Source organism: Melanaphis sacchari, unplaced genomic scaffold (genome assembly GCF_002803265.2).
Source record: "Melanaphis sacchari strain LSU unplaced genomic scaffold, SCAv2.0 Contig0_pilon_pilon, whole genome shotgun sequence".
NCBI classification, from domain to species: domain Eukaryota; kingdom Metazoa; phylum Arthropoda; class Insecta; order Hemiptera; family Aphididae; genus Melanaphis; species Melanaphis sacchari.
Genome location: NW_020270366.1, coordinates 9,335,735 through 9,362,444, shown reverse-complemented (window position 1 = coordinate 9,362,444; position 26,710 = coordinate 9,335,735). Strand labels below are relative to the sequence as shown.

Below are 26,710 nucleotides of genomic sequence, written 5' to 3'. Positions count from 1 at the left end.
AAAATAAAGTTTACGCCATCAAAGACTACACTACATCAGCGCCGGACAAAACTATGATGTTATCTTCCACGTGTCGTTGTGTGGTTATAAATTCTTGTAAATCTCACATTACATTTTAAGATTACTGAGTCTTGTCTGCTCCGAACACTTTCCTGGGTGTTAGCTTAAACATAACGTATACACGACGCATTATCATAAACTATGATTACTGATTATTAAGACATAAATAAAAGACTTACGTACCTAAAAATTCGCGTTAAAGACGTGGCGGGTTTGTTCAGCCACCGTATAGAATGTTATAATGTAATACATTATGTTTAATAATATATTTAATAAATATGTGTGTGTATATATGTGTAATACTGCCAATGTGCAACATCAAACATAGTTTTCGTTCGTGAAATGGTGTATCAAACGACAACGACCGCGACGTTGGAATTAAAAACATTTATTATGTATATTATTATATACAAATTAGCAAATGACAGCTGCGACGATAATAGAGCTTTATTGAAGCGATGATTCGATCTGAATACTGCATACTCGCACAAAAAATATTGTGCAAAAATGTCCAAAAATATTATTTTTTGCTTGGTAAATATATTTTGACATTTTTAATCCCATGAACGTACACCACCATCTTTTAAAAAACGCATACCCGTATCCCCGGCTTAAGTGTATCACTCCCGAATCCCCCTTCGACTACGTGCAAAGAGAGCTCGTGGGAATATTATATAACGATAAATTATAGTATAATAATAAATTATGAATAATGGTGTATTGTATAGCTTCACTTGAAAACGCAAAACAAGTATCAACACATATTGTGGCGATTATTATTTAATACACAATTTACAAAATTAAAAAAATAAATAAATAAAGTTTAATAAACTCGATAACGAGTTTGTCATGTACCGATATCGGTTTTAAAAGTTACCAATTGAAAATTTTAACTTGAAATCGTGTACACGCTACTGTAAGAGGTGAAATATGTCTCTAGGACTTGTGAAAAGTATAAAAAAGATTTGATTATTCAATAATTTCATAAATATAACCTATTTGTGTTAAAAAAAAAAATCATTATGTATATTTGTACTATATATTTTACAACTATGTACAATAATTTTTGTTGTTCAAAAATCATATGTTGTTTTAACAGATGGTATTTTTATTAATATTATTAAATGTGATATTGCCATAGTAGTAATAATAATAATAATAATTATTATTATTATTATTATTATTATATGGATTAGATATAAAATATACGTACAAAATATCCATATTATATTGAATATAATAAAATATTATTTTATTAAATTTTGATAATACTTATTAAAGTACCTATACCCTACAAGTTACAGTTAATACTTTTTTAATTATCATTCAGTGACACACGAATATCTTATATTTTGATTACTAACAGTTGGGCACTATACGTGAGGGAAAAAAATCGCCCTAAATGCGCGTCATCGGCTGCTTAAAACATTATTAAATAGTAAACAAACCAAATTGAATATCAAACTGCTCATTTACAAATCCTTAATGAAGCCCATGTGGACATATGGCATCCAACTCTGGGGCAATGCCAAGAAATTTAATCTAAATAAAATAAAAAACCATTCAAAACAAAATCCTTCGCTCCATTACCAATGCCCCACATTATGTTTCAAATTATACTTTCCACTCCGACGTGAAAATCAAAACTATACATGAAGAAGCCAAAACGTTCTATAAACCTTTTTTTCATAAACTGCTTTCTACCCAAATCCTCTTATATCTTGTCTAGCCACTCACACAATTCCAAGAAACCCATCGTGGCGTCTAAAAAGAAACTGGTGTAGAGGCCTTCTTAATGATTAACATTAAAAAGAAAAAAATTATATATATATATATAATGACTATTTATAAATTAATAAAAGGAAGTGCAATCACTGGATGGTTTCTTCCCTCGCCCTATACATGTCAAATCTACTTATAGCACAAATTCTTATCATGCCAAGGGCATAGATTGTATATTTAAAAAAAATATATATTTGATTAGCATAATTTATTTTTATGTGAGTTAAGAAGTTAACACAATACGTATATAATATATTGTGTAACTAATAAATCAAAAAATTAATTCCTAGGTTATATTTTATTAATAATAAGTAATAATGATGATCGTTTTAATATTTTTGTATATATACGTGAGTTTCCTCTCAATACTGTATTAAGTATTTACTTTTGTATTTTTTTTTAACTATTTTTCAAATTTAAATGTAAATTATGTACTTAAGTAAAATATTTAAAAAAAATTATCTAAATACTTTCATATATTTTTTCTATCCCAAATATCCCGATATTTTAATTAAGAGACTAATGTATATAGTTCAATATGACGTGACGACTAACTTACATTTATAAATAGTTTTCAAAAACACGGTCATAGGAATTCTAGTATTTTTTCCTAATTATAATTTTGTATTCCTATTATTATTTTGATAATTTAAATCACTAGATTAGTGAGAAGATAAACGTCATAATAATAATTATAATCAAACAGTTTTTATATAAAAATTTTTAAAATAAATATTTTGTTTACAAAAATACATTTTCAGTACCTAGTTAAACTACTGAAATATTGATTAATTATATTACTATGTTTATTATGTTTCAATACATTTTTATTAAATGAATTATTAATGATTTTATCCTACGTTTATGACATACAACAGAGAACACATTAATAAACACAATTATTACTAACAAAATAACATTATAAAATTTTAGATGGTCGTACATTGTATGCTTTATATCAATCTTATAACATTATAACACAAACAACTTGATTTTGTAAACGCATGGGAGTACTCTATAAACTTACAGTAATAAGATGAACATTATGAATTGTATAATAAGTACATAGGAATCGATTGGGTTTCAAATACGAGAAAACTTGAATAGTAGATAATGAAACTCTTACATAATGTTATAAACCCACATTATATTATAAATTACATTCAATGTTTTGTACAGTTTTGACTTTTGATATTGAAAAGATACGTCAAATAAAATATGCCCATTGATATGTGTCTAGTATTTTATATAGGTATCCAGAAATATTTTGTTGGAAAATAGTGAAGTACCCAAATATTGTCTCTCGCACAAGTGATTAATATCTGAACAGTGAACACAGGTTACATTAAATAAATGTAACTAAATTATAAACTATATGAATCTTAACAATATAATAATGAAAAAACACTATAATAAAAAATGAACACCTAAAAGCCAGTATAAATTTGTTATGGTTTATTAATATAAATTTGTATGAACTACCTATTACTAACTAACCTACTATAAGGTACTAGTTTTGTATTTATATTCCAGTAAGTACTCTGTGCTACAGACTTTTCATTTTTATTTTCTCCATCAAAATTGAGCGTGATTTCACAATTCTATAAGTCTATATACTAAACCGTTTACCATAAACAAAAAATCGTATTGTAATAAATTATAATAACTAATAATTATGTAAATACAAACAACATCTCGGTTATTCATAGACATTTTACAAAAAAAAAAAAAAACAGTATTGTGATTAAATGTTGTCCCAACATAGGTACCTAGGTACCACCATGTATTATGTATAATAAATGATTGAAGAATATTAAGAATATTATGCAGTACAATCGTACTGCAGATTAAACCGATGACTTTTGGATGTCTTGATATAAACAATAAAAATATTGTTACTTATGTTTAAGAGTGATAAATGGGTTCCTTAAAATATGGAAACAACTAAAAACATTTAAATAATAAATAAATAACGCTTCTTAGTATTTTTCTTTCGTTTCAAAATTCAACAGAGAATTTTAACTGGTGTGATCTTTTTTAAATTCATAAAATCAAATAAACGCGTCATAACAATAATAATAATAATATAACATGGGGTATATCGTTCTGGAGCACATAAATCTGACCATAAATAACCAACGACCGAAGATTTCAATAGAAATAAACGCTTTATGATATATGCCGAAATATTGTCACATTTAAATGGTTATATGGACGGGAGATGGCGGAATGAGATTGACTGTTGAATGTATATTTCTCGCGTCTGTGTATGTCTTTTGTGTATGGTATTGTTATTAAAATTTCGACTTTTTCCACAGCGGCTAACGATATTCAAAGACGTAGGAGGGCGCTAGACGATATGTGTTCGTCGAATGAGCATAATGTTAATACATTATATGATATCTATAGGGCACGTATAATGTTATGTCAGTGTATACAGCGTAGGACTTTCCCGATCCACTCTTTAATCCTACTTAGGATATCAAGCCGATTAGGTTTATAGAAAAAAAAAACCCACCCATCATTTTGACAATGAAGAGCAAATGTTCAATGTGTTACGTACTTATGCGTATATAACACGCTTTGCGACATTGAACGGACGATGACGATACTCGCCCAAAGAACAGGTCGTTAAAAAATAATTCAAATAAAATACGACGGGAAATGTATACATTTGCATAGAATAGTATAAAATGTTTAAATAAATTTGATTTTAATATACATATTATATCAGATTTCTCATTGTCGCGTTTAGTTTCTGAAACACATCATAATACGGTCGTATAGATTGCTGGATCGTTTCCCTTCCAACAAATACCGTTGATGTTTCGAGGAGTCATTTTTTTTTCTTTTTATCGAAATCCAATCCTTTTGTAATGCTCCATGATACGGTCCGTTAAGCCACAAAAACAATTATTATAATATATATTTCTATGACAGTAACTGCAATACTTTATGTTTGTATATGAAAAGAATATTATTACGCTGTTCAATAAAACAACAACGTTAGTAATATAGATGACAGCGTCTTTCGAATTTCGTGTGACTGAAAATTATTATTGTAACGATTCTTACGCGACCCTCAAAATATTTTTCTCACAAAATTTGATAAAACTTGTACATTTAAAATAAAATTAAACCACACTCCATACATAACATAATAAATTCCGTACTATGTATACATATATAATACGTATACATACTTGGCAAATACTGACTTATGTATCGCATTCAAATCGTCATCTATAATGTATGCCGTATCAATAATATCAGTGAATGCTGCACTCATCGTGTGCTTTCTTTAACAATTCATCACTTTTTATCGCGAATCAGTCTTATAATTTCTTTCTGTATATTTTAATTTTAATCGTGTAGGTACTCACTCTTTTAGAAACAATTCATACTATAGATGAACGAGGTACTATTGAAAAGAGTAGGTTGTATTTTCTATTATCAGTTTATTTCACATTTCGTAACAGGCTTTACGTACGGTAGACGTTTTCTTTTTACAAAATACTAAACTAATAATTGTTAAACTCTAGAAGCTTACAAGCATTTCAAATTTAATTTTTTTTTTTAAGCTTTACAATTTCTTTAACTTTATTTAATAATTACAATTATTGGATGTCCAACATGATTTATCAAAAATTAATAACGCGATTTTATGCAGTTTGGGTAATACAATATATTATTTAAAATTCTATGGTAGATGAGTATTTTATATTTGTACATTTTATTGCATTTCATTCCATAATAATAAATCGTATAACCTATATATAAATGTTTTATTTTAATGTTTAAATGTATAAATATTATTTTCGAACAGTAGCTATTTATACATATATGAATTACGAATAGTAATATAGAATAACTATATATGATCATAATACTATAGATACCTACACAATTTCTATATGTTATAATCGTAATTTGCAATCTAGTAACAAATATATTTTTTGAATAAATAAATGTGTTTGTTATGATTTATCCTATACCTATGGATAAAATAATACTCAACTGCTATTTATATTTAGTTAACTAATTTTCTTATCTAAATAAATATTATGTAAATCGCACTTAGTAAAATATTTATTTTCCATAAATAATAGTACTATTTAATAATTAAATTGTTTTTATCAGAAGACTTAATCCATACAATATTAATATTTATTAAACTAGATAATTGTATATAGCTGTTACTTCTGAAATAACGTTTTATAATTTTGAATTTTTTAAGTACATGTTTTTTAAGTACATGCATAAAAAAAAACTACTAAAAGATTAATTAAAATTGTTACAATCACGGTTTTCTTCAAAGCAAGTTTTTTTTTATTTCTTCATAACTCTAAAATTAGAGGTTCTTAAAAAAAATTAAGATTATAGTACTTAAGTTATTAAATGTTATTGAGCTAATTTTCAATTTTTTTATAATTTTTGGAAATTTAAAGACATTTTAGGTGTTGAGATTTTTAAATTCTAAAATAAATTATTTTAAATAATAAGTTTTAGATTTTAAAACCAGAACTATTAATATAGAGTTAAAAATACGTCTCTAACTTTATTCAAATTATCTCAAAAAATGCTATTTTTAAAGTTTAAAATGTCATATTTTAATCAAATTTTTATATTTATTTTCATTATTTTTGAAGTATGATATATTTTAAATAAAATTAAAAAATGTATTTTATCTATTATATTATCTTGACTAAAAAAAAAAAAACTACAAATGAGTAACCTTTACAAATAACAATTATAAAACTACATTATTAATTGCACCGTATTATTATACGGGTACTCGTATACGTTGTTTTATTAAATATTTTTAGTAATAACTGATATTCTATTATAAGCAAGCTTTAGTTAATCATTATCTTAATTCAAAAATCAGTATAATATAATATTAAAAAAAAAAAAATAATAATAATATTAATATCCATTATGTTTAAAATTTAAATTGTAGTATTAAATTATTTATTTTACAAAATTCTACACTTTCAATATATTTCGAAATATTTAAAAAAAAAAATTACTTTACAAATGTACTATAATGTGTAAATAATATATTAGTATCTGTAGTTAAATTTTTTTAGTTCCATTATAATTGTTATGAAAGTTTCTCAATATATTAAAATTTACTCTGAAAACGACCATCACGATTAGTTTGTCACAAAACTGTCATTTTGTAAACACAGTTAGAACTGCCATGGTAGGTACATCTAACGTTGTATAGATAAGGAGAGAAAAAAGTCAAAATATAACAACGGTGCGTTTCGCTGTCAGAAATCGGTGTCGCAGTGAAATCCCTTACAAACGCAATCACACACAATACTTAAAAAAATAAAAAATGTGTTTAATGTTTACAAGTTTACAACATTGTAAGTTCATCCTATTTTTGATATAATCACTAGAGCTAACAAGAGTTTATATTGTAGCTGACGACATAATGTCAAAATAATTTATTTAACTATATCACAATTAATATGGATGATAATATGCGAAAAGGATAATAATTATTTTTTTGGTTTATTTATAATTAAATAATATTTTAATTATATAATAACATGACCAATATTGTGTGAACCTACATCATGAAATTATTACATTCACATTTTTATTTTTATAAGTAAATTATGGAGTCACGATGCAGTTATAAAACTAAGTAGTTTTAAACAAGTTTGATTTTATTTATCCATTTTAAGAAAACACACAGAAGTAATGATGTCCCGTTTATGAGTACCCGTTTATTAATACAGTTAGGTACATCTTATGACGATGGAAATTAGTTTAGAAATAATAAGTCTTCAATTCATTTTGATTAAAATCACTTATAAAATCATAATGCACTTATAACCATTATATTAGAAATTATATGTGTGTTTACTAATTGCCACAAATTTAATTCACAACGTCGTTTTAATACTCAAACTGCGTTTAATTAGAATGTATGAAAACTATAAAATCGAAACAGAATATATAGTGAAGCATCTATAGATTAGATAAATTGTTTAATATATTTAATTTACTTAAAAATCATAAAAAGATAATACTAAAATATCCATTTGGTTTTTTTTCTTATAAATAAATACACATTGTGACTTTGAACACAAATCTCTCTCTACTTGTAAATCATGTTTAAATATGTTATTATTATTTTTTTAACCTACTATTTCTATTTATCAAATATTTAATATGCCTTTTATGTTTAGTGTTTCAGCTTACTAACAATGATAAATCCATGATTCACGAGTTAAGCTGCTTACAGATTATTGGTAAAGGTATTTTGTACATACATATGCATCGGTAATATTGGCATTTTGTCAGATACTTGAAACGAATTTGTAATCCTATACAAGAGAGTGAATTTTGAATTAAATTGTATCAAAGGCTTTTATTAGTAAAATTAATTATACTTGACAGTACACAGTGTAAAAATTTACTTTAATGATTGGAAGACAGGAAGGAATCATATTAAACAATAACTATTATGATCGATTAAAATTACGAAAACTGAATATTTATCAATATTTTAAATGCCAATGAAAAAGATTTGATAGTTGAAAAAGCTATAATTTAATACATATATAATGTTGCTAAGAATAAATCTTACAAACACTTTATTAATATAATAAATGCGTTATTATATTATTGTTAAAAATTAATTTTCCATCAAAAACCTTATGCGTTGCTTGAATCTTTAACTAATCTGACTAAGATCGAACAAGATTTAAATTATTATCTATTAGAGTTATTCATGGGTAATTTATAAAAAAATAAAGTCAACACGAAAAACACATATATACACATAGAAATGGTTGACCAATTTCAAATTCAAAAGATGCATCATGAAGTAAAAAAGGTTTAACGAAATGTATTCTCTGACCCAGTAAATCGTTTTTTGAAAATACATGTGTTGCATGCACTCAATGTAGAAACCTATATAATACAATAATATTATTTATTATATATAGATACCTACTATAATGTATACGTGAACGTCATCATCGCGGTTACAATTTTTTATGCGCATTTTATACAATATACGTGCATGTTCTAGATAGTGGAAAAATCGCGCGTTACGACGGAAACAGTAAAGTAGAACGTGGATGCGAAAAACTGGTCGTATTCTGTATATAATAATATATATTTTACAGTGAAGTGTGTCTGGCAACGCGTTGTTGTTCCGACTTCCATTGACGATCGCGACCAAATTTGGTCAAAGTAACCGTTGATGTCACACAATAATATCATGTATGATAAATTGATAACCGTCTGTTTTTAACTGCCAGTACAAAATAAAGTTGGTAGACGATAACATATAAGTTCCTACAAGAAAAAAATCTCCAGTACATCAGTTCCTATATAACCAAAAGTAAGCGAACAGATATACGAAAATTAAATTAAAGGCAATACTAGACAGTGTAAGACAGAATAATATTTAACATCTTAACGCTATCTGAAATGTATGTTTATATTTACCTATGATATCAAAATAGTATAAATAATTCATTTTCTTAGATTTATTTCAATTTTATTTTAATAAGATAGAAGCTATTTTTCATACAACACCAAAGCAAATAAGGAACTTACGAGTTAACTATTATTAACTCTTATGTTTAGTGTGGAAACATATATTCATTCTATATTTTACGACATCAATTGTTCCAAAAACGAAAAATGTATTTATACAGAGCAGAAATTCGATGAATCTTGACAAACTGTGACCCGGTTCAAATTTGATAGAGTGGTAGACAAGTGTTACGATAACCGATTATATCTACGCGGCTGACGACAGATGTTTTGTCAACCCAAAAGTTACCATTATATGCATTTATTTACGACTAGTAAACGTATATTAATAATATGTTAATGCGCTATGTATGTATAGTGTATACATAAAATGTATATATGTCTATTAGTGAAATATTTTTGGAATAAAATACACCTATAGGCATATATAGTAAGTTACTAGTTACTACCCTGGAGAATACACTTAAATTTTGAAAGTAATTTTATATATTCCACAAAATAGATTGAATAAATATTACTCGACAAATTATGCGTTGTTTCGTTGAAAACAAGGCTACAAACAAAATCAAAACAAATAATGTAGTACGTACCTATGAATTATTGGTTACTAATAAAAATAGTGTTTTAAGAGGTCATTTGTTGAGTTAATTTTGAAGTAACCGAAAAAAAAGCAAAATAAAAAGCTATCACTCGTATAGTTATTTTTTACTATATTATTATAACTTTTGACTATTTTTAGTATGAGCTCAATTAAAAATTAATTTTTGAATTCAAAATTAATCTTAACTTTTAAGTTTTTATCATAAATAAAATATGTCTCTAACATTTTTGTATATGTACGTGCAGTAAGAGTAAATATTATTGGTTTCTTCAATAATTTAAAAACATGTATCTATATATTATCTATTATATATCCATCAGAGTTTTAAGTAAATAAAAATTACATGAACTATACAGATATAATTTATTGTGATACAACACCGAAAACGTTATTTAATGGATACTGTAGTAATCAATAATCGCTTTAACCCTTCGTGGTCTATAGTTTTACAATAAATTGCATTACGTCTAGAAAAATTAATAATAATACGTATTACATGGGACCACAGCAATCATGGCGTGATAGTATATAGATAATGAGAGGTATCTACAATACCGCTAGATGAACAAAAAAGCAGTTCCAGAACGACTTTAAAAAAAAAATGCCTTAACGGTGATAGATGAGACCCCTATAGAGTCGTATCCTGTTCTCGTTTGACTGACTGTAAAAATATTGTAACGTGTCGAACATCGCCGTTGCATGGTTTTCCGAGACATACCGACCTACCTAATTGAACGATGTATAAAAAGTTAACGTTTTTATTTATGAAACGACATGGATATAGTATAAAATATTTAGAACATAGTCAATAAATATCTATAAATAGGTATATGATATATGTATATTTTAATATACGAATAAGTTATAAAAACAATAAGTAAAACAGCATTCTACATAAAAATCTATTTTATTATAGTATTGGGAAAAAAAATATTCAAAATAGAATATCCTTAGTTAATTAAGATCACTTTTTATTACAAGTATGTGATTATAACTGTTATTTGATCACAATTTAGGTATGAAAATTACGTTATCAGAAAATACTTTGAAGTTTTAACAGGAATTATTAAATCAGAAAAAGTTTCTGTTAAAATAATCAGTATATGATGTTTGCATGTCATAAAGTACAAATTAGTAACAGGCATTATAGCTCTACAGTAAGACATACTTTTCAGAGTCAGTAAATATATAAAAAAACAAACTGAAAATTAATTTTTCATCAATTAACATATACAATTGCATTGTAATTATATGGTTAATGGAAAAAAAAACTAAATAAATTTAAAAAAACTTAAGACATAAGTATCAAGATTTAAAAAAGTGAATACTGGCTATATCTTGGTTCTTTCATCAAAACTTTTTCTACTCAAAAAATAGAAATATATCATAGTATTAAGCTATACCATTAAATTTCTTGATACGTTTTATATAAACAAATAATATATATAAAGCTTAGTAATTATTTGAAGTTATTATATTTATGTTAAAAACTTTACTGTTTTTCATTATTTATTTCACATGTTTTTATTGTTATTTTATTTATTTATTTTTTTTTTTTTTTGATATTTTCAACAAAACACCTAATTTTTAATTAAATTAAAAAAATATCGTTTAAGTACTACCTGATATAACTAAGAATTTATTATTTATAACTTTATAATAATTCAAAGTTTAGGAGATAGAATATATTTAATACCAGGAGAATTTTTTTTTTTTATAATATTCCAATACCTTGAAATCTATATTATTATAAAATTAACTACTATTAATTAATATAGTTAATATTTGTCATGACATTATATCTATTGAAATTTTCATTTAAATATTTATATGTAAATATAGAATTAAAAATAATGATTTTCATTAAAACAAATATTTACCAAATAAATCACAATAATATAATTAATTACAATCTTACAAACTTAGTTAATGTTATAATAATATGTAAGTATCTATATTAATAAACTTAGTTATTATTAATTTATTCAATATGATATATTAGTTAAATTTTATTTTTAAGTAGAATTTCAATCCGCACAAAATAAATAAGAAATAAATTAATAAATTTTAAATTCTTAAAATGATTTATTTTTAGAGAAATTCTACCACTTTTACTATTAAAATTATAAGTATCAGGTTACCATAAGTTAACTTCATGAAATCCTTTGTTGATAAACATAGATAATATCACGTACTTATTAGATATTTTAATAGTTGTATTGGATTTTTTTTATTTTATATTTACTATTTGTTAGTGTATTTTTTGATAGTAATTAAATGACAAATATTTCACTATTTTTAACACAAAATGGAAGCATTACAATAACTGATAAGCTTGATTTACCTGCCATAAATAAATTAAGCATAAAATAACTTAATAAATACGAAACGTTGTATAATATATTTTGAACTTGCAGTGTATTTGTTTGCTGCAGCGTTAACGAAAACAATATACATTGTAGATACATCATACTTATAATTTAAAGTACGTCTTATATTATTTATTCAATTTTATAAATGGTGCAAATTGTATATATAATGTATTAACCGTTTAAAAATAGCACAATGAAATAGTTTTCATAAATTAAAATTTATATAGTTAGAGTTATTCTATGCATATTTCCTAGTTACTAATATTAAAAAAAATTGTAAAACTGTAACCTAAATATTTTAAAGGTAACTAACTGTAAACTCTCTGTATTTTAATTTATAATTGAAGTTTTATGAAAATATAATATATTCAATTATTTTTTACGAAAATATATGTACTCAGTTCGGTTTTCTTTTATCAGAAGTTCAATTTATTAGTTTGAGCTACACTTAATTTATTTTAATAGAATCTGATTAAATAAAATTTAATAAGTATGTTAAAGCTAAGAATAAAGTTTTTTAATCAATTTTTTTTTTTAAATAATTTAAGCAAATGTTTTAAAAGTACTTATCATTAATGTATTTTTTCGAATTAAATTTTGTAATTTGTAGACACTTTTCTGATTTTTTATAATTTAATTAAAACTTAGTTGTGTTGTATAAATGTATTGCATTTATATTAAAAACCGGTTTTTTTTTTTTTTGTGTGTGTGTATGTGTAATTAATACTGTTTATATATTATACATAAAAATAATATTAAAAAAGTATATTACATTGATAAACAATTTACCAAATAATTTTTATCAATCAACATTTTGATTTATTTACAGCTAACACAAAACAATGGTTTTCAAAATAAATTAAGTTTATAGATAATTTCATGAATAGAAATAACAATTATTATATTACAAAACTTTAACTATATTAATTTAACAAAAATAATTAAAATATTTATTTTTAAATAACACAATAATCGCATAACAATATTTAATTTTAGTTATGTTAGTTATAATTTAAGTTAACAGCTGCATTCTTTAAAAATTCAAAAACATCACAATAATGCTAATTCAAATAATTGGAAAATATACACATATTTAGTTAAAATTGATTTTTATTTAACTTTTATATTTATACCTTTTTTAGTGTTTTTAAATATATTTTTCTTTAATTATTTAAATGAGTTTAATTTTAATTTTATTGCTCCATACGTCCTATTGTATAACTACCGCATCACTTAACTAAAAATTGACTACATTTTTACTCCTTAATAAATATCTAGTTCTGACAACCATAAAAAAAGTAGTGTGCATGCATTTTGTTGATAAGAGAGTACTAAAATGGAATCAATCACATGTCTTTGAATAATTACATAACCATCTCAGATATGGCGTAAACATTTATACATAAATATTTTTAAAATTAAAATACCAAAATGAAAATAATTACGCCACGGGACAAAAAAAAAAAAAACATAAAATGGTTCTTACCTGACTTACTGTTAACACGAAAGACTTAGACGTAGTCGTGCGATGATCGTCGCGATCGGCAGCAGTGAAATGATACAATATTATAATACCGGTGGAGGTCCGCACGATCGCCGTTACGCTCGCACTTATATACCGAGTCGGTTGGCACCAGGGACGACCAAAAAGTGTAGCGGTCCTGCGTGCCAGTCCTGTAGCCGGTGCCGCCCACACCGACACGTTGACAGTCGGTCGTGGATATTTTCGGACTAAAAAAAATCATGAAACGTCAAACATATTTTTATATTTTATCGTCCAAATTAAATTCCTGCATAAATTTATTTAAATAATAATACTAAATGATATTGACTACAATGTGTATAACTATATATAATTATTGTATATTAATAATATATTATAAGCAACATTAAATTCATAAAAAATCTTACGACGCTAAAGTAGACATAGACATTTGTCGAGTTTATCAAAAATTAAAATGAAGAATAGTAAACACAGAATAGCGGTAGTGCGGTAGAAAAAAATCAAGGAGACTGTTCCTTTTTGATAAGTAGATTTGCATGGGTTTATTATTAATACAATACTATAATGATACCACTAGTATTATATTACTCTATGGTTTATTATGATATTATAATAATCAGTTTAAATTCGTTATAACAATTCATTATTTTAACGTTTTATATACTTTTTTTAAGAGTGCGTAAATATCAAATATTCAAATATATATACTTTCATTTAATGATTCTAAGTATAATTTTTTTATTATCATTATACATAAATTTATAAAATAAATGCACGCAAAATACTATCAATATTAGTGATTTAAGTATCATAGTTATAAGATTATTATAGTCTTCTGATAATATTTTAAAATAAACTTACATGCTAGACAAAGTGACGCACACAGATACCAAGTAGATATTGAACTACATATATGCCTTGTGAATTTTTTGAAAAAAACTCAATGAATGAGTATTGGCTCAATTTACAATCTTCATAAATATAGATACTTAGAATTTTCAGAATACTTTTCTTATCTCTAAATAATAGTAACAGTAAAAAAAAAAACATGATTTATTCGTTTCATATCTAAAAGAAATGTCACTAAAATTCAAACATTATCCTTTTTATTATAAATCATACCTTATTATTAAACGGATAAATTTAAATACAAAATGGTTTTAGAAATTAAATGAATTTGATGATTATTGAATTATTAATAAGCTATATTTAATCTAAATCACTTTTTTTTTTTTCTATTCTTTATATAATCTCAATTAAACACTTTTTCTAATCTGTATTCAATTTATGAACTAGAATATATCTATTTGTTTATCTTCGATGTTTTTAATTATTATTTTTTAATACTTTTGTATTTCATGTATTATATAATTTCAAATTACGTATTCGCGTGAGTACCTATATTATTATTACACTTAAATCAAATTTAATGGATTTTTTTTTGTATTTAACACCTGCTACATTTAATTTTATCGTATTATTAAACTTTCACTTAAGTTTTTCAACCCATATTTATTGTTATTAATTAACTCATTATTTACTGAATTATATTTCAGAAAGATCAAATGCAGATGCGTCGTGATAAAAACAATTCGTGATAAAAATAATATTATAATAATTAAGTAAGACATTTTTTTTTTATTTTAAAGATAATTTGTATTACTAATACTAGAGAATACTAGTGAACCAAATCATAAAAAAATAAATAAATTTTTATTAATATCTACCTATTAGTTTATAATATTTTATTTGATAGCGTGATTATTATAAAAACTTAGTTCAATTATTTTTAATTCAATACAAATATTAAGTACGGTAAAATATCAGTATAAAATATAATAATATTATATACTATATATTATCACGTCAAGTTAAAACATGTTTGTAGTGTGTGAATATAAAAGAACGTATCCTCTTTGAATTCGTTAATTTTACATTAAATTTCCATTGGTTATAACTAATCAAGTTATTATAGTAATGTTTTAAATGTATTATAAATTGTATTAAATATTTTTACAGGTAATAATATTTAGAATAATTAATAGCTCACAAAAATAATCATTAATAAAATATTAAAATGTGAAAAACTACATTATATAATCGATTATTATATTAAAAGGTCTAAAAGGCATATAACCATATATAGTATATTTAATTTGCGTATTATTATAATAATATCTATCTCTAGACAGGCATATACAATATATACTATGTTAGATATTAAAAAACAATTATTGTAAATGTATTGATATAATAAAAAAAACACAAGATTTTGTTCAAACGACCAATGACTTAATAATTGAAAACTTGAAATTGTAAATAAAAAATAATAATATATGTTATTTGATACCCTTTATTATTATTATTATTATTATTATTATTAAGTTTTAATAACTAGAGCATTAAATTTGTTCATACTTTATTAAAGCTTATTATTTAAAAGACATAAGGTAGAATAAATAATATCAACTTAAAGATTTAAATAAACCGTGCTTAATAATTGAAAAACAACTATATGTATTAAATATATATTTTTTAGAAGAGAATTCCATTTGATTTTGTGTCATCGCATTCAACACGAAGTACATTTTGTTTGTGGTTGATTTTTCGTGAGATCTCCTTATATGTAAGACAGATGTGACTGATTTTCAGTTAGTTTATTATTATTATTATATGGTTTTTAATTTTTTTTATGAAGTCTTAAATTTCAAGCATGATTGTGTGTTTGTTTTATTTATTGTTGTTCTTTATCTAATTTATAAATATTGAAAAAATATAAAAATGTATGCTATCATAAGATATTTATTTTTATTCGATGATACTTTTTTAATAAATGTTTTTAACGTCTATTTTACATTTATCTTAAACAACTAAACATTAATATAACTTTTAATATTCAGTTTAAGTTAAAAGTTTTAAGAGTAATAACATTTTTATTTACCACATAAAACTAAAAAATTATTTAAAAATATGTCATACACATTCATTTTTCAAAATATATTATAGGCAGAATAAACTTCAATTGTAAAAAGTAAATTTAAATACTAAATAACTTTCATATAACAATAAAAATACAGGATATTCATGAATTTTATATTATTAAAAAAATATATCTAATATTTTCTTTCAACTAAATATTTTTTATAGCCTTGAAAGTTTTTCAAATGTTTAAATAATTATTTTACATACCTAACTAAGATAATAATTAATGCATGATAAAAAAATGATTAAATTTCTAAAATCAAAATACAATTGTCAAAACAAAATTAGTTTTTGTGAACAATATTTGTCAAATACAATAATATGTAAATTTCCATATTTTTTTTCAACGGGTAACCTTAATTTTATAAATTTACAATTCATAGCGTATCCTCATTTTTGAATTGTAATTTCCATAACTTTGTAGAGTATTAACATATAGGTACATATTAGTAATAAAAAATAAATACATTAGTAATATTATTTTAAAATACTTATGTATGAATTATTTATATTACTTAAATGTGAGATTTTAAAAAGTAAAAATGATTTTTTTCATAATATACCAAAGCTTTTTTTGAATGTTTTGTTATAATTTGAATTTTAAATAAATCTTGTGATAATATAATAATTTTATTTATCTAATAAATATAATAACTTAAGTTACATATCTTATAAATTAAAAAAAAAATAGAATAATAATTCATTGTTTTAGATAATACATATGTATATTTAATGGTATTAAATATTTTAATTTATTTATTTTTCTATCTAATAAACTGATATTATTACTAACACTTTATAAGAACACAGGGTTTAGAAAATGATATGAAGTTTATTTTTACGTATCAAACACATAAATTAATAGTTTAATATTTATTTTATGTTATAACTTTTAACATAGTATTTTTAGTGTTTTCCAATTAAAACCTATATATATATATATATTATAACTTATTTTTTTAGTCAAATTTCTAAAATTAAGTTATTGTGTATCACACTTATGATATAATGAAATACATATATTGAATAACTCGATGATTATGTTAGTTTGTTCAAAACATTTTCATATCATATACTCACATAAATTAGTCTATAAATAATTCAAAAATGTAATTATTTCTAGAATAAAATAATTATTAATTAAAAATGTATTAAATTGCAGTTGAATTCCATACACTTCCAAACACTAAAGATTATTTTAATAATTTAATACTTCCATAGCATACACAGGCATTATGAAATTAACTTTATTCATCTATCATTTCAAAATTTAATAATTTATTTCATATTTTCGTCAAAAAAAACAATTTTCATTCAACAAATTTAATATATTTGGCATTATAATTTGTTTTATAAACTCATAAAAATACAGTTTCTTAGATGAAACAATTATTTATATGCATTTTTCGAAATAATTAAACAATGTATTTAATATTTTTAAATGAGTAACAGACTTACACATTAATCTCCAAAAATCAACACACGGTGCTTATATTTTAATCAATATGCAAGGTAAACACAATATTATTTTATGTTTTTAAGCGTAAACCTCTTTCTATAATAATAATGGTGAGAATAATCATATAACTATAATGGTATATTTAATGTAATGCGTGGCTTAAATCTAATTTCATTTACAACCGCGGTAGTAATGATAAATTACACATAGTCCTACATTCATTCATCTTATTAGATTAATAAACGCAATTCTCTATTGACGCGTTGTTGAATAACTCCTGCATTCTGCTTCTTAAGCTATGAAGTATAACTGCAGTTTGTCACATTCTACGAATAATAAAAACAAAATCATATACATATGTATAATATTATATCATACTCCTCACTATATGTTAAAATGTTCATAAGAACGATTTATTTATTCAACTCTATATTATGGTAATTTTGTGGGATTTGTGATATTTGGAGACAACAATAAATCTAGTCATCACGTATAAGATTTCACGAAACTACTTAAAAGAATCATAACGCAATTTATGAATTGCTGGAAGGTGATCGTCAAAAATTACTCCTAACTCTAAGCAAGATTTAAAAACAAGGTAAATGATGTCAAAACAAACGCAACGGATTCCATGAGAAAATATTTTAGCTGAAATACAAATATGTAAACTTATTTTGGAAGTGTATTTATATATGATAATGATGACTAGAAAAAGACTGTTAGCTCAATTGCTATTTTCATAATGTTTTCACAATAATAAAATATATAGTACTTAAACATTCAAAACCAATAATGCTTTTTAAAAGTATATGCATGCGTTATACAGTAACATTTATTTAAAACCATAAGAAATTATACTGTATATATTTTGACAATATAAAATTATGTATGAGATAAGTTTAAAAAAAATAGTGTGTGGATTATTCTATATAATATTTAATGTAATATAATTTTAAATAAAAAAATAATAGTTGCATTAATTAGTAAATACCCACATTTTACAGTAGGCTAAAAATAGATTTTACATATTTATTTATATTTATAAGCTGAAACTTTTTCAAATGTACATTTTAAATTAAGTTAAATTCTATTGTTGGTAAATCACAAAAACCAAACTCGTAATTATTTTTAAATATCCATTTTTTCTATATTCCTTAAATGCTTATTTAATATCGAATAAAAAATATATATGAAAATCGATCGATGTACATTTTATTAAAGCGTAGAAAGTTTTTTTAATCAAAGTTCTTAGGTTATCTTACAGTATAAGATTATGTATAAGAACAAAATAATTTTTGAAAGACATCTTATAATCCTTTTGGATGAGTTTTAACTTTTAATATTTTGTATATCAGGTATTTGTATTTTTTGGTAAGTTATAAATTACTTAGTAATTAACAAAAATCGTTTAAGTTTAGTTAAATTATGTCTACTAGTAATCGATACGAACAGTTAAATTAACGTCAAAATAACCAGAAACAAATAACTGTCATTAGGTTGCCATTGGAGAATATTCCCTAAATATTTTACTGGCATCCGCTACAAAATGTTTTTCAATTCCACACCCTTAATAACTTGTACGTGATGAGCATACTACCTCGCACATTTTGTACAAATGTATCAAATGTATCATTGTAACATTTGTTGAAATATAATAATATAAAGTCTGCTTGATGTAAATTAAATATTTAGATATTGTCTATTTTTTTTTTTTTAGAAGCTAATATTAAAATTTTACTGAATAAAATGTATACCTATATTATAAATATAATGCAAATTATTTCAAACTTCTTAGTATTCTATAAAGCTACTTAAATACTAAATTTTAGTTCATGTTTATGTTTGTATGAATTTAACTGCTTAGACCTAAAACCGATACAATTATTGAAAAACAAATTAAAAAATACATTTGTGCTCGTTTATATAACAACTGTAATGCAGTGTATTAATAAATTGAAAAAATTATAATTAATAATGGTAATCATTTAAATCGTTTAACATTTTTATAATATTACATTAATACAAATAAATACGTCATAATAATGATTTGTGTAATGTAATAATGATAGAAGTATACATAAATGTAGCTAAATAGTCTATATAGAGCGCCGCTTTAGTTATTATAATACATTAAATAATTATTAATATTAGACAATAAAATATTCTATAAAATTTAAAATTACTAAATATTCATTCACTAAGAATAATGTAAAGTCGAACGAATTTGAAGAAAAAAATTTTATTATAAATAAAGTTACTCATACAAAACAGTTTTAAATTTCTAATTAATCATTTTTTTTTTCTCAAGAAATTGCTTCTCTATTTCAGAACACTATTTGTATAACTTTAATTCATTTAAAACATCTTAAATTATATTAATAGTATACTAAAACTAAACCACTAGCGCTTTCGCCACTTTAATGCGCGTTCAGTGCACGAGGAGACGATTATTCACTCATAATTAAATTTATGAGCTTCGCTTTCCTTGTAGCTTAAACGCTTAGTGATGAGAGGGGTTGATGGAAATTTTCAGTTTTTAATAAAATGTATACATACTTAAAACAATAACAACAATTGTTTAATTCTGCATATGTGTGTGTGTATTACATACATTTAATATTCTGTCTGATCTTCAAAAAATTAGAAAAAAACCTACGCCTTAAAGTACAATAAACCACCGCAATACTGCTGAGGAAATTGTAATGTGTATCATCTTCACCACTTCGAACTAAAAATAAAAAATTATGAAAATCAGTATGAACATTAGTAAAATAAAACGTGCTGGTTTGCTTTTACAGTTATTTTGTTTGTCGTTTACTTATTATTTTTTTTTCGTATTTATAATATTTGTTTATTGAAATTATTGGAATTGTTAGTTGTCTCCGACGATTGCAGTTTTCTATATCCATTAGGTTATACAAACTTAACTGTCAGTTTAGAAAAACCGAAAGACTTGAATCAAGTTAACGGAGAAGTTTTCTTAATCACTAATCGACTAATCATTGTATTGTATGCGTAGCATACCCACGACTTTTCAATGGTATTTTGAATAGCATTAGTGTGTAGAATATCTTCTGTCTGTGGTCAAAAATTAGTGGCGGTTCATAGATGAATTTATCTATCATATACAGACAAGTTTCTTTTCAGTTTCATCGTCGATTTGTAATGATTTTATCTATATTTCAAACTGATATTGAATACCGGTTTCAACTTCTAAATTATATTTACTAAATAAATATTTGATAAGTATGTTTTTATCTTAAATTTCTAATGTAGTCTACGTTTTAATTGTAATAAGATTCGCTTGTAAATTAAATTCACACATTAATGTTAATGTTTAAACGACATTTTGTCATTTTATAAATCGTATGTGTATTCACTATAGTCTGTAAATAATAAAAGTCAGTTTTGTAATTTTGTTTACATGACCCTTTTTCGGCGAGCTTTAATGGACTTCATATTATTATTTTTTCGGTATATAACAAATATTAAACCCAGTTGTGGCAACATTCATCAAACATTTTAATTAAATGTAAGTGATGAAAAAACGTGTATAGGCTATTTACCCTAAAGTAAGTAATCCTATAATCTTAAGCGGATTTCTGGAATATATCAATGACGTGTTTAAACATGTGTGTATACTGTATATGTATATTATATTATATATATATTTAAAAAAACTGACTAGGATACATTTTTTTTCATTAGATAGGCTATAAAATTTAGATGTTTCAAAAGTTTTTTTCTTCGCTTTTGACGTAGATTGGCTACTGACGTTTAATAAGCTTAAAGTCATAACATATTTTAGGACTACAGCATTAATAATATTCTCTTGGCACTCTTATTCATGTAGATATTAGTTAGAATATTACTTAATTCGATAAAAATGGTGATGTTTAATAAAATTTTAGTCATCACTGAACAATTACATATAGCCGATAAAGTGTTGAATAATATCTGATAGAAACCGATTAAATATTTAAAACAATTGATTTAGTAAATCGACCAAAGATTGAAAAAACTTAATTGAACTTAAAATATGAAATCCAACTATTATAATATTATAAACTACATAATAGTCTAATAGTCAGATCTAAATAATTGACAAAGATTTTGTAGTTAAAGCTATGAAAAATTCTATTTAAATTCTATTCTAAACGTTCTGTAGTCAAATATTTAATGATATTAAAAAAAAATTATAAAAAAATATTTTTGATTAATATTTTACTTTTTACTTTTTCTGGCACAGATAAATAAAAACATACACATACACAATTGTAATAAATTTTTGTTGTTTATGAATACTTAGGCACCACTGTTTTAAAAAAAGAAAAATCTGAGTTATTTAAACCGCATACCTATCCCTGAGGGCCAAGGTTTTAATTTATTTCAAAATAGTGTTTTTTTTAAAAATACAATAAAAATTACAGTTATAAATAATATTTTATTTAAGTCATGAAAATATTTTACTGACTACTGATGAACAAAAATTCAAAATATTGATTTAATAAAAATATAATATGATTTATTCCTCTGGTAAATCTGTTTAAAATTAAAATAGTTTCAATATAATAATAACTATTGTATAAAATTATATTATTACCCAACACTTTAAATATGTAATACCTACGGTTTTAGAAATAGTATCTTATAAAAAATTACACAATTTTATGAAATTTGCACTTCTACAATTAACGTAATTTATCGTTAACGCACGAATTTGTAATTAATAGTGTTATCGCTATACAGTATATTATACTACACCTGTGCATTGTTGTTACCAGAAAATATAGTTTTTATATATTGGTAACTTGGATAATTTTATAAGACTTTTCTATAATTAAATAATCTACTAAAACTATTTTATTCGGAATAATATTTTTTAGTATTTTACAAATAATGTCATCAAAAACATTATTGATGTTTGAAGCTACATAGCTTCTCATTTTTAAGATAATCTATTATTATTGTATAATAGAATAAAATATTATTATGATTCATGATACTGTTCGCCTTGAAGAAACTGATTTAATACATACAGCACACTCTAGAAAATAAAATAATTTACTCTAAATAAACTGTATAACTACAGATGGTACTAGTTATTCACCAAGCACATTGAAATGTGTCGTATAATATAATATTTTATTATGATAGTTAATATAAACAATATTGACATGCTTTACTATAATTTTTTCTTTTATTTACTTAAAACTACTTTATATTATAATATTTTGGCTTTTATCGTAAGTCGATGTTTGATCATCTTCTTGAAGAATAAGTATTATGTCAAACAAATACAAAGTACGGGTGGCCTAAGTTACTCATATGTAACAATATGGCCATATAGGATTAGTATTATTTAGTAATATTTTAAACGAGTCAATGAGTCAGATTATCTAAGACATAAAAATATATGTTAAATTATTCAAGAAAGTAGTCATAGAGCTCGTGCGTCCGAGTAGAGTGTATGCTTACGAGTCAGTCTGCTTATTAGTAAACACAGGTTTGACTCAGGACATAGGAATCCATTTTTTAAATATTTAAGTCAATTTTTCAATTTGTCTATAGGCCTGTAAGTTGTTCTTGCGTGCACTTGATCTATAACTATTTTGTATAGAATATATTTTATGCTTATTATCGTTTATACTTAAGATAAACCTTGAGTTATACTATGATTGTTATCGTAGTCATTTATCTCAAAATACACTAATCAAAAGCCTGCATTTACACTATACTCCAAACTAATCAAACTGTGTTATGACTGTCATCTAATTCAGATGGGTATCATAACGATGCTTATTTAACTGCCTTTGTACTTCGTGTAATAAATGTGGTTTACTCGTTACCATAGGTTATAATATGTCGATTACCAAGTGGAAAGTATTCAACTATTACCCTTTGGGTTAGGTAAATACCTGATTATTAAAATGTAGTTATTAACTAATTAATGAAATCATTTTACCAAAACAATATTATTTAATTTGATGAGTAACAAGAAAATTCAGAACACGGACCATATGATTACACGGAACACAACGAAAATTTTATAGTACTTTGAAACTTTTAGCCACACTGCAACTTGTTTGATTGTAATGCAGACTGATTTTTTCTTAAAGTGTGTCGTATATGAATATTAATTGTATATATATATATATATATATATGTTACGGGCAATATGGAATATCGAGTAATGAAATATTAGTATGTTAAAAAAAAAATTCGTGATTCACAATTGCATATTGCCCGATATTCCACATTGCCCGTAACATATACACCAAGTATACCTACGATGAGATACAATTGAAGTTATTCAAACGAAATAAATAATAATTCTATACATATAACGTACGTAACTCTATTTCACATATTTTATTCTATATATAACTGATTTAACTAGAAAATTTGTATAATAATTATAACGTATTATTCTTTATATTAGAGTGGGTACAATTACAGCAATTTAGAAGCTATGCAATATTACCAAGGCTGTAGATCAAATGCATTGAAAATCTATTAAATAAGCATGTACTTATTGCGCATTTAATACACTTGACATAAGTAAAATCATTTTTTGTGTATCAAATATAAAAACATTTATTAACTACTACAAAAAATATTATTATAAGAAATTTATTTAAATATTTAAATAATTAAAATTAAAATAAATAAAACATACTAATTTCAGTTTATATAAGTGGAGCAGAATAGATTGTAGTGTAAAATAAGAAACGAATAAAATTTAAACAAAATACGTGTTGTTTTGGACTGTGTTATATATTTTTTATATTTGAAAATAAAAAATATGCTTCCCTCTATTTTAGAAATAATTTTGTTCTCATTACATAAAACACTGTATAAAGTATTTCGTATTTCAGTGTTAATAAGAACGTTAATGAATCTTGTTATAAACTATGAATTAAATTCTTTATCAATTGATTTTAAGTTATTAAAGATGCAATAACTTAATCTTAATTAAATCAAAATAAATATTGCATACATTTTACAAATAGACAAATAGTAAATAAGTACAGTTAATTTTCTTGAATTTTGCTGATAAATAACATGAAATATGTGTAAGTTAACTCGAATTGTATAAATAATAAGTCAAATTATTTTGATTACACATTTATTTATTATACCTGGAATATAGAATTACAAACTTTTATTTTTGTTTATGAAAAACATACTGAAAGTATTATCAATATATGTCACAAAATTAGTTATCTAAATTTTTTCACAATATCATTGTTCGTGAAATAACTGGATAATTATAGTTATTTAGGTTTTTTTTTTTTTTTAATTCAATAAAAAAAATAATTTTTAATATTATCATAATAAAATACCTAATATTGTGTAAAAAAATCGTATTTATATTGATTGATGAACAATAACAATGTCATAAAAATAATCAGAACTATATTTAAAGCAGGATAAGAGGGTATGGGCCAGGGGCGCAATTCTAAGAGGGGCTAAAATTTCAATACTACTTGTGTAATAATTTTTTTCACCTAATATTTGAAAAATGTATTTTTATTTTAACAACATATATAGTAGAGTCTCGCTCTATTCTCAATGTATAACAATTATTTATGTTATGGCCGTTGAAGCACAAAATTTGAAATATTGATAATTCATTATACATAGAATATATATAATATAAAGTATACGTATAATGAATTTATATGTGAATAATATTCTCGTAAAATAAGTCGGTATGTATGTATGTATTTCTAGCATAACAATACTTTACGAAATGTACATTTCCAGCCATCGGGAAATACCACCTACTATTGTTTATTTGTGGTGTTCTGTGCAATTGTGTAATTTTATTGAGTTTTAAAAAAAATTAAATATTTAGAGATACCCAAGTCGATAAAAATCGACTGGTAAACATAAAAAATGTACACATTTTTCACATTATTTGATAGTTAAGAATATTAATGAAAAAATACATGTTTTTATATTAAAGTAATGTAAATACTAACAATTATATTAAAGTTAATTAGTCATTACCTAGTATACTATGTATTAATATGTTATGTTTTATATATTTCAAATATTTTTATTTTTTTTTAAATGCCAATTTCCCATTTTGGAGAGGAGTATAAATGCAGTGATTTGTCAGAGGCACAACTAAACCTCAATACGGCCCTGCAAATAATTTAATAAAACGAAGGAAATAACCCAGCTTTATTATATTGAATGTACCACAATTAAAAAATTTATATAATGTAATTATATTTTTTTTTTTATGAAATATATTTAAAGTTTACTACATAGGAGAGTGTCTTTCTTGGTTTTTAATTTAACAATATTTGATTAGGAGTACGAAACAAATAATATTTCAACTAACTTGGATGGAATACCATAAAAATATTATTTTTTTAATATATAAATTATATATATATAATATTATCGAA

The 26,710-nt window shown here is 23.7% G+C and overlaps 1 protein-coding gene across 2 annotated transcripts in view; it reads right to left on the bottom strand.

Annotated features, from left to right (window-relative positions):
* Positions 1–13,941, bottom strand: part of LOC112595855 (short neuropeptide F) — a 62,842-nt gene extending 48,901 nt beyond the window's left edge. The window contains exon 1 of one of the 2 annotated variants that reach the window (XM_025341240.1): positions 13,829–13,941. The gene's annotated coding sequence lies outside the window, so the exon portion shown is untranslated. The remainder of the gene's footprint in view (positions 1–13,828) is intronic. The other variant, XM_025341257.1, reaches the window with a different exon arrangement.
* Positions 13,942–26,710: the final 12,769 nt, after the last annotated feature.